The sequence below is a fragment of the Nanorana parkeri genome, unplaced genomic scaffold, assembly GCF_000935625.1.
Source record: "Nanorana parkeri isolate BGI_ZX_2015 unplaced genomic scaffold, ASM93562v1 scaffold2400, whole genome shotgun sequence".
In the NCBI taxonomy this organism is placed as follows: domain Eukaryota; kingdom Metazoa; phylum Chordata; class Amphibia; order Anura; family Dicroglossidae; genus Nanorana; species Nanorana parkeri.
The window spans coordinates 135,154-145,303 of NW_017308668.1; the positions used below are offsets into that span (position 1 = coordinate 135,154).

The 10,150-nt window shown below is 44.7% G+C and overlaps 1 protein-coding gene across 1 annotated transcript in view; it reads right to left on the reverse strand.

The window, feature by feature from the left end:
• Nucleotides 1-9,873, reverse strand: part of LOC108801604 (ankyrin repeat and fibronectin type-III domain-containing protein 1-like) — a 110,678-nt gene extending 100,805 nt beyond the window's left edge. Inside the window, exon 1 of the mRNA XM_018573495.1 lies at nt 9,620-9,873. The gene's annotated coding sequence lies outside the window, so the exon portion shown is untranslated. The remainder of the gene's footprint in view (nt 1-9,619) is intronic.
• Between the last annotated feature and the right edge of the window lie 277 nt (nt 9,874-10,150).

Below are 10,150 nucleotides of genomic sequence, written 5' to 3' on the forward strand. Positions count from 1 at the left end.
CCTTAAGGCCTGACTACATATTTGAATGCATTGTGAACATTGAATAATCTCCTTGATCATTGCCTCATTTATAGTACACAGATTTCAACTGTGGATGTTGTCAAAAAGGAGCAAAATCTCTCTTTTTACTAACATAGTTTTATTACATGATCATGATGGAGCACCCTACTGGAAAAAGTGCTATTAAAATTTAGTAATTATCAGATTGTATGTGATCTGAGGCTGATTTGTAGTCTGAGTTAATTTGGTTTCCTCTAAACAGTCTTTCATTGTTTGCATCTGTCTTCTGCTAGGTGTACTGCAGGGTGTGCCCTAGTCACAGAACAGAGCAACCAATGGGAGACTGCTATGAGTGGATATCCCTCTCCAGCTAATCACGGTTAGACAATGGTCAGTGGTGCATGATGGGGGAGGAGATAAATACTTGGGTGGACCATGTGGACCATGTGAGCTCTCTCTTCCTCTCCCAGGCCCTGCCTGTGGGGAGGCTACCATGGATTGTCTGAGATGGCTAGGCCTGAAGCCTGGGGACTAGCCGTGTGATGACCCTGGAGCCTGATAGCAGCAGGTCCAGTGGTTATTACTGATGACAAGGACTAGTAACTTCTAGCTCAAGTAAAGCAGTGCCAGGTGTTCTACCTGCTGTGCATGGAAGCAGTAACCACACTCTGCAGTGCAATGGAGTCTACATCTGCCTGGATGATCCTAACCATCCACCTCTTTCCCTGAAGTTCTGCAATAAAAGTTTAAAGCATCCTATCTACAGTCTGGACTTCATTTAAATTGGTGGTAAGTAACTCAAGATGGCGGTAAGTGCTGATGAGCAAAAGTGATTTGCATTATCCCTAGACAAGAATTCGGAGTTGCCGTAACCCATAGCAACCGACCCTAGTACTCAAGGAGTGCTGCGGATCCATCATAGAGGTTTCTTACAAAGGAAATACAGGGAGACCCATTAATTAATTTACTCTAGGGCACCCCTTAAGAGCCATCGGCAGTGTTATCCCAGACATCCCAACCCTCCCGGACGTTCCGGGAATCTCCTGCTATGAGATAGCGGCTCCTGGCCACCCGGGAGAGAAACATTTTCTCCCAGAAAGGTTTACTCTGCTCTATCTAACAGAGTAAACCTTTCCCTGCTTTTTTTTTTCGACATCGGGGCCACCAGCCGCCATCAGTCAGAGAAAAAAAAAAAAAAACACACCATAGGAATGAATACCTAGGCTTCTATTGGCTTTTTCAATTTGCAATAGCAAACTAGCTATTGCACATGCCTACTGCTGCTGTCAATCAGCAGAGGTGGACCTGAAGTTCTCCATCAGGTCCTCCTCTGCTGATTTACAGAGGGCACCTCCCTGAAGGGAGAAGGGCACTTCCCTGAAATCCCTTTTTTCAGGTTGGGATCCCTGTTATCCTGTGCTGGGATATCGCTGACCAAGTAAGGGAGATACTGCAATGACATTTTCCAATTACCAGAAAACTGGACAAAACATATATAAACCAAGACAGTCAAATGCAGACCCTCCAAGAGAAGATATTCTTCCTAACATTTTTGATCACAGTCTGGACAGTTTACAATGTCTGATTAAAGGACTGAAGTACAAAGTATTATTTTAGTTATAATACCTTTGTAGAATCCTATGTGATTTTCCCACCGCTTACCGCTCCCCATTTACATCCCATAGCTTCTACAGAAGCCGTGTAGATGCTGCTAAAGGGATCTGAAGAATCTATGGAAACCTCCCAGACCATTATGTCACCATAAAGTCTGTTGTACCAACGTACGCGAGATGCAAGAAAGATCCCAGAGTTGTATTGTTAGCTGACATGTAAGTCATCTTTTCTCCCAGGACCCCCTGTGTATGGTGCACTGAGCACTAGGGTTGCCACCTTTTCTTCAAGTGAAACCCGAACACTCTAGCGACACGCGGACATTTTTTTTTGCGAGAATAAGTCGTAGCTATGTAAATAGCGCCGTCCATTCAAATGTAAACATCGCATTTGATACTATTTTCAGTGGGGGGCAAGTAGCCCCTATCTTAATTTTGGTTGCCCCTGTCTGCGTGACATCTTGTGTCCGGGTTCCTGCTGCCATGAAACCCGGACACAGCATTCAAAACCTGGACTGTCCGGGTGAATCCTGGACCGCTGGCAACCCTACTGAGCACACACATGGCCATGTAAATTTGTGGACACGTTTAGGACTTTTCAGTGCAGTTCCATGAGGGTTTTTTTTATCACTTAGGTTCAGTATGGATTTCAGATCTTATTTCAAGTTGTCAGCCCGAATGATTATCTGGGATTTGTAATGTCAGTTGGTTGTCAAAATAAGCTAAGAAAATGAGCTATGCAGCACATTCAACTTTGACTACTCTGCTAGGTGTCTTTGAGCTCTGACAGAAGCCCGCTTGCTGAGGAACCGCCATTATATCCTGCACATCAACGTAGACAACATTGTACTGTCTAATTACCCAGTGGGAAAAGCTGGCTGGAACAATGTGGCACCACTGGGATTAAATGATGGGTGCTGGTGAATTCAGAATACTTTCATTAAGGAATTTCTTCCCAGCTAAGATTCTTGTCATTCTCAATGTTTGCTTCTCACTGCAAATGAATACTTGTTAGGAGGATAGGGGGGTATTATGAATCCACTGCAAAGGCAAAAGGTGATGTTACCCACAGCAGACATTTCTAAGGGATTAGCATTTATTGTGGTAGTGAAGAGGTGCAGTGATGATGTATACATGTGCACTTCTTCATGACTCACATTGCTGGCTTTCTTCATTTTTTTAATGCACTGATGATTAGGCCTGAATCCACAGGAAACCACGTCTGACACCAAGCTCTGATTGTAAAGCAGGCTGTAAACTGCCCCCTCCCTGTGATTCTGTGTAACAAGATCAGAAAACAATCTGCCTTTACACACAATACACTGTCCAGGGGGAAACAGTGGGGGGTGGGTTGCCACCAGGGGCATCCTGAGACTGGGTGTTACCCAGAGCGGAGACCGGGTGACACACACGTGCGCGATGATGTCATGTCATCTTGGTGATGTACGCCGGCAGAAAGAGGAGGGGACGTTCACCCGGCGGGGTGAGGTATTCCCCTCCAATGGTGGCACCTGGGTGCGGGCACCCGCCTTGTGACGCCACTGGTTGCCACTATACATTCTAATGAATGATGGGAGAGAGCTCTGTTGTAGCTTACACATATTGCTTGCAAAGTACAGAGGTGCACATTTCCATGAGGATATCACGAAGAAAGCTTACAAAAAACATACGTTTCTGTGTTCATATGCAGCAACTGCATATACCTGCTTCACGTATACTTGTTGTACATTGCTGGCATATGTTTTTTTAAAAGTACCTCCGTAACGGTGGAAGTGGGCTTTAAAGACCAACTTTTGTACATGCTGGACAGTTCCTATCAGTTTTACTCTTTCTGTACAGCTTTTCCTTATGTTAAAGCCTAACCCCAGCCAAACCTCTAAGGAAGCATTACAACTGGTATCATTAGGGACTCTCAACCTCTTTAGAGCTATACAAAAAACAAGGGGAGTCCCAGCAGACTGGAATACACAAACAGCAATAAACACCAGAGTTTCTAACCTTATCCCAACATATTAAAAAGTGTATTTGTTGCTGTCTCTGTTCCTATTGGTGAGATTTCACTTCCTGCTCTGGTGACACCCTGTTAAGCCAACAATATAAATGTGACCGTATCCAAGGCTGAAAAAAACATTTAGGCTGGAATTGAGCTTTAACCTATTTTATCATCAATCTAGAATTACACTAAGATGTTGAAAAGCCTTAAGCTGGACATACACGCCTTACATTTTGCTCCTGAATCGGCCGAAATTTAAACCATTGGGTGGCCCTGTTGGCACCACAAGTTTGATTTTAAAATCACAGGAGCCAGATGGGAAATTGTCGTCAGACAGTACCTGCATCCAATCAGATGTAGTCAGATGTAGTTTGGGTATTGAAGCAGACTTGGCTGCCGGCTATCAAAATACAATAGCGGTCAAGGAAGATTCCTCCGCCTGTTTAGCGAGGATGGGGGAATCTAGCTGTGTAAGACTATCTTTAGGCTGGTCCTAAAGGAGAACTATGGGGAGAGTGAAATGCACTCAACCCCATAGTTAGAGCCGACGAGTGACACTAAAGCTGTCACACTTTGGCTCTATTGATCAGGAGCTGAGCAGTCACAAACTACTGATCTCTCAGTTCATGATCATCTGCCTGCAGAGAGCGGTGACTGTCAGTCACTGCTCGCCACAGAGATTCCTCCCTCCCCTCTGTTCCTCCAGCACTGACTGGAGGGACAGATAGTGGAGGGGGTGGGCACAGCTGGCTCTGGCTCTAGAGAGGCAGAGTCAGCTGTCAATCGGGTAGCAGAGTGGATCTCGACAATATTGTCAGGATCCTTCCTAGCTGCAGCGCGGCTCTGCGATGTGAGCAATAGCCCGCTATTTGCTGAGTTTTAGGCCACAGGAGGACATTAGTAAATATCCTCCTGTGACCCAAAAGATATCTACCGCCAAAAAACATTGGGCCATGTTCTCTTTTATCAGACAACTACAGCTTTGAGAGTGCTAGCACCCCCAGTCTAGGTCAGATTCTCCACGGTTTATGCCAGTTGCAGTGACGCAGTACTACCCTGTTTCCCCGAAAATAAGACCTACCCCGAAAATAAGACCTAGTACTATTTTGGGGAATTGCTAAAATATAAGACCTACCCCGAAAATAAGACCAAGTTGTGACCATTCCCAGGGCCGATGGTGGCATAAGGGTGAACTTGAAGAGCCGCGGGAGAGAATCAGCGGCGCCAACGAAGCCAGCGCTAGAGGAAGCGAGCCGCATAAACCGATGCCTCCTCTATAGCGCCGACTCCTCTCACAGTGATACCAAATGCCCTCCACCTGTGAGGAATCGATAGTGAAAGCGCGTTACGCTCATTCTGGCCAGCCATTGGTTACCATATTACTCTTGGAAAGGTACGGCACCCCTGATTACCATATGTTTCTACATGAATAAGATTACCATACTGCCCTGTGCACTCCATGTGTTACACAGACAGGAACCTGAAATACTTATCTTTGCCTTTGCATTCAGTCATGTGATCAGCAACTGGGGGAATGCCAGAGCTTCTGCTGTATTTTATAAATTTAAACTGTATGTTTGGTCAAAACAAACAAGCCATATGTGGTGCATCTCTGCACTACATGCACAGTCCTGTCTGTTTCAAAATGCTGCAAGTACAAAAAAAAAAACTGTTGATCTGCCAGATCTGCCAGAAATCCAGCAAGCCTCTAACTTCCCGTTTGAGTTGACAATGCTGCCTCTGCTGCACTGATATCCCATAAACTGTCATGATTATTATTATTATTAAGAATTTATATAGCGCCAACAGTTTGCATAACCCTACCCAATTCTTCTCTGTGAACTGCAGCACACTTCCCTTATATGTTATGGAGGTGTTCTGTAGTTCAGAAGGGGAGAACTCAGGCAGGACTGAAAAGACTAGAGACTCCCTGGATTCCTGGCAGGTCAGCAGGTGTTTTTCTGTACCCAGAACGTATATGAAGGGATAAAACATGGGAAATGTGCAACTATAAGTCAAATTATAAAGTAAGACTCTAGCAGGCACAGGCATGACTCCCAGAAGCAGATGCATGATGGAATTTGTAGTTTCACTACAGCCGGAGTGCTGAAGTTGCCTACCACTGTTCTAATCCATACAATTTCTCTCTCAAAATACCAGCTACCTGGCTTCAATACTTTCCGAGACAAGGACCAGAACAAGCAGCAAGTCAGGCTGAGGTCAGACCTCCTAATGCCGGTGACTTGGTGTGTATTAAAATCTGAGGATCATCATGACAGCTAGGCCACTAGCATTTTGAAAAGAAAAAAGTCAATGATGGCAGCCTACATACCCCTCACAACATACAGAAGGTTTCCTCCAAGCAAACTGCAAAACATACAGTACACATGGAGTACATATAAGGGAGATGTGCTACCTGCCAAAGGATTTGTATTTCTGTCCCTACAGTCCAGAGATCTACACAGCTCTGCCGCATAACCCTTTCGGCCAAACCCAGGACCAATTTTTTCTCTGCAGAAGTTAAATCTCACTTGACGTTCTTGCCCCTTCTTTGGCCTGTGACTGTACAGTGAAAGGAGAAGTAGCGGACTGATGAGGTCATCACCCTCATTTTGCTCTCTCCTCCTATCAGAATGCTAATGCAGCACAACTAAATGGCTTCCTGTGTTGCTTCTCCCTCCACCGGTCTGTGCTCTGTTGCACAGGCACTGCAAGAGACTGATACCAAGTCAGAGTCAGATACTTACATTGCCTGCATTTAATACATGTATGGTTGTATTAATACATTCAGAGCGGCATTCATTTTATACCTGCATGCAGTTCAGCTTTAAAGTACACATGTGCTGAGAAAATACATAGAGTGCCATATCTGGTAGCTTGTGATCTTAAAGCAGGGATAGCCAACCTCGGCACTCCAGCTGTTGTGGTACTACAAGTCCCATGAGGCATTGCAAGAATCCCGACAGCCACAGGCATGGCTCCAATCGGAAAAGGAGTTTCCCCACAGCTGGAGTGCCGAGATTGTCCAACCCCTGGCTTCAGATTTTCGGTGCCATTTACCTGGAACAAGTATGTAGACTGGGGGCCTGCATGCTTGTTCTGGGTCAGTGACCAAAAGTATTAATGCCAAAGACAGCCAGAAGACTAGTATGCCCAGCAGGAAGTTAGCAATGGCAGGCTATTTCTCCTGGTACGGGTCCCTTTAAAGCTTTCCCTGCTATACACGGAGCTCTTACTTGTCCTCGACGCCTCTATGGAAAGTCGTCTGAGGGTCTGGTTTACAGTTTAGTGGCACGAGGCTTTAGCTCTAAGCCTCGACTATTTCTCAAATTGCTCCCCTATTTTGAGCTGTCGTATGGAGTGGGAGTCGAAATATGTTAATGAGGTTTAAGAATAGCGCAGGCGACCAGACGCAATTATTGCACCTGTCGTCAGATGCAGAACAGGTGTACCCAGGACTACGAGCAATAACTTCATCATCCAATGTCACCGAGCAGTATTACGTTTTTGGATTTTTACATTTCTGAACAAACCGCTTAAATACTCAACATACCTATACACCGGAGAGAAAAAAATCCTGCTGTCTCCTGTCATTAGTTAGCACAGGGGTAGGCAACCACAGCACTCCAGCTGTTGTGGAACTACAAGTCCCATGAAGCATTGCGAGACTCTGAGATCTGCACTAGGGGCAGAAGCATGATGGGATCTGTGGCTTCAGGTTGCCTGATCACGTAGCCTGCTCTGCACAATGTGTCCAGGTGCATTATACATTCTAAGCATCTCTGCGGATGATTTAACAATCGAACAAACTTTATTCACAAATCTGGTGCAGCTGCTTGCAGGGGCAGCCATCACCGTACAGCCTGCCCCTGAAACGAGTTATGTTTTCTGCTACACAGGCTTGAATGACCTTTTTTTTTCCTCTTTTTCCCCCAATGCTTGCATTCATGTAAAACATTGTAGCGTGTCAGCGAACACAGTGCCACAAATCATACACATGAATGAATGTAAGCAGCAATCAAACATCATCCAGCTCGCTAATTAAAACGTCTAGCTAGGTATAGAGGGATGGGGGAAAAAAGGACCTCGGCGTTGCAGAAATTAGAGAACGAGAAAATGAGGGAAGGGGATACTATGAATGATAATGGGAAAGGGTTCGATAACCAGGATGGATGAGAATAATTAAAGCAGCCTTTCTCAACCTTTTTTTTTTGAGGTATGTATGGAAAAGAACAAGGCATCCCGGTATAAAATGTAAAAAAAGAAGCGCGGTTCCTTATTTAAATCCATACTAGGTCCTTATCCTAGATAGTTATTTGGTATGGATTTAAAGGCTGGACCCCATGCAAAAAAAACCCAAAACAGGTCAATGCAAAAAAAAAGACATGTGGTTATCTATTAAAGTCCATACCAGGTCCTTTTCCTAGATAGAGTCTGGAATGGATTTAAAGGATGGACCCCATCAAAAAAAAAAAAAAGGTGAATGCAAAAAAAGAAGTGTAGTTCCCTATTAAAATTCATACCAGACCCCTATCCTAGATAGGGTGTGGAACGAATTGGAAGAATGGACCCCATGCAAAAAAATAAAAACATGTAAATGCAAAAAAAAAAAAGATGTGTAGTCCCCTACTTAAATCTATACCAAACCCTTATCCTAGATAGGGTCTGAAATGGATTTAAAGGATGGACCCCATGCAAAAAAACAAAACAGGTAAATGCGAAAAAAGAATTGTGGTTCCACATTAAAATCCATACCAAGCCCTTATCCTAGATAGGGTCTGGAATGGATTTAAAGGATGGATCCCGTGCAAAACAAAACAAAAAAACATGTAAATACAAAAAAAAACAGAAATGTGGCTCCCTAACTAGATCTATACTAGACCCTTTTACTAGATAGGGGTCTGTTATGGATTTAAAGGATGGACCCCATGCATAAAAAAGCACGTATATGCAAAAAAAAGAAGAAGCATGGTTCCCTAATAAAATCCATACCAGACCCTTATGCTAGATAGGGGTCTCGAATGGATTAAAAAAAATGCAAAAAAATAAAAACATTAAAAACATGTGAATGCAAAAAAGAAGACATGTGGTCCCTAAAATCCATACCAAGCCCTTATCCTAGATATGGGTTTGTTATGGGTTTAAAAGAAGGACCCCATGCCTAAGTTAAAAAAAAAAAAGTTTACATCAGGAGCCCCCTTTACATCAGAGTTCCGCTTGTTAACAAGTGGCCCACCTATACCAGGCAAACATATGAGGCTGTGTGAAAATTTGAAGGTCCCCCTGACAAAGCCAGCGGGCACCCCAGTTGAGAAAGGTTGAATCAAAGGACAGGGCCAATGTGACCCAGGCTTGCATTTTAACTACAACTGCACAGTGTTAATGTTCTCAGCTCAATACATCGTCTATGGCTGTGTGATGGTAACTTTAATGATGGAGCACCTTGTAAAAAAAAATCAGGTCTTAATATTATTAGGGAGAGGTGCGGGAGAGCCAAGAAAGGTAATAGAAGTTACCTTCTGTAAGCAAGAGAAGAGTTATTGCAGTATAGCCTAAGCCAAGCTGTAACTCCATCCTGCGGACGTCTTCTGGACCGGAATCAAATAATGAATCGGGGGAAAAGAAATAAATAAAATCAAAATGACAGCGGGAGTTTGTAACAAATCAGAGGAACATATGGAGAAGAGGGGGGGAGAGTGGTCCCTTGACCCGGGTGTCCTGTGTTCCTGTTCCGAGTAGGATTTGCCCACCACCTGTTGGGGGTTAATCTATGGAGCAACGTCTCCTGGATTTTTCAGCCTCCCTTTTGCCTCTACTGTGTATCCATTTCTGCCAGCCTGTCTTGCAACAACTTTGCACTGTGCTCACAACAAGCCATTAATATCCCTGTCCTGAAATTGTATCTAATGCCATCTCTCTAATCCGTTCCCGATGCTATCTGTCTTGCCACTTTATCCATCCTTATCGCTGCAGCCAAGGCGCTTGGCTCGTATAAGCAACTCTCGCCAGCACTTACCTGCTCGTTAATCTACCTTCGACTCTTCGCCCATCTCCAGCAGTGTCTTGACAGCAGCCGGTGACGACATAGCCTCGGAGCAGTTGTACGGAGCGAGTCACTGCATCACCTGCGGTTCCGTCAGCGTGCCCCCACCGCTGCCCATCTGCGTCCCTGTCAGACCCCGAGCACGAACGCCCCTTCTACCTGATGCTGCTCACCTCTCTATCCCTGTTCCTCTCGTTCTCACTCTTTTCTGCCCCTTTCCGTCTGTCTTTTTTCCCAATCTTGTTTCTATAGAAACTAGATTAGCTGGGGGAGGGGGGGTGGACTGTAACGGCCCCATGTGACTAAGATTCCAACACTGAAGAATCTCTCGCTTTTCTTTTTTTTATAGATGCAGGCTTTTTTTTTTTTTTAAAAAACAACAAGCCATTGTTACTGGTACCCAAGGAGTCTAAGAAAGGCCGTGGTGAGATGAAAAGCGCTTTCAGGTTAGCGCGGTGGGGCCGAGCAAGGATGCCGAACGCTGGAAAAGTTCACTGCTTGCTG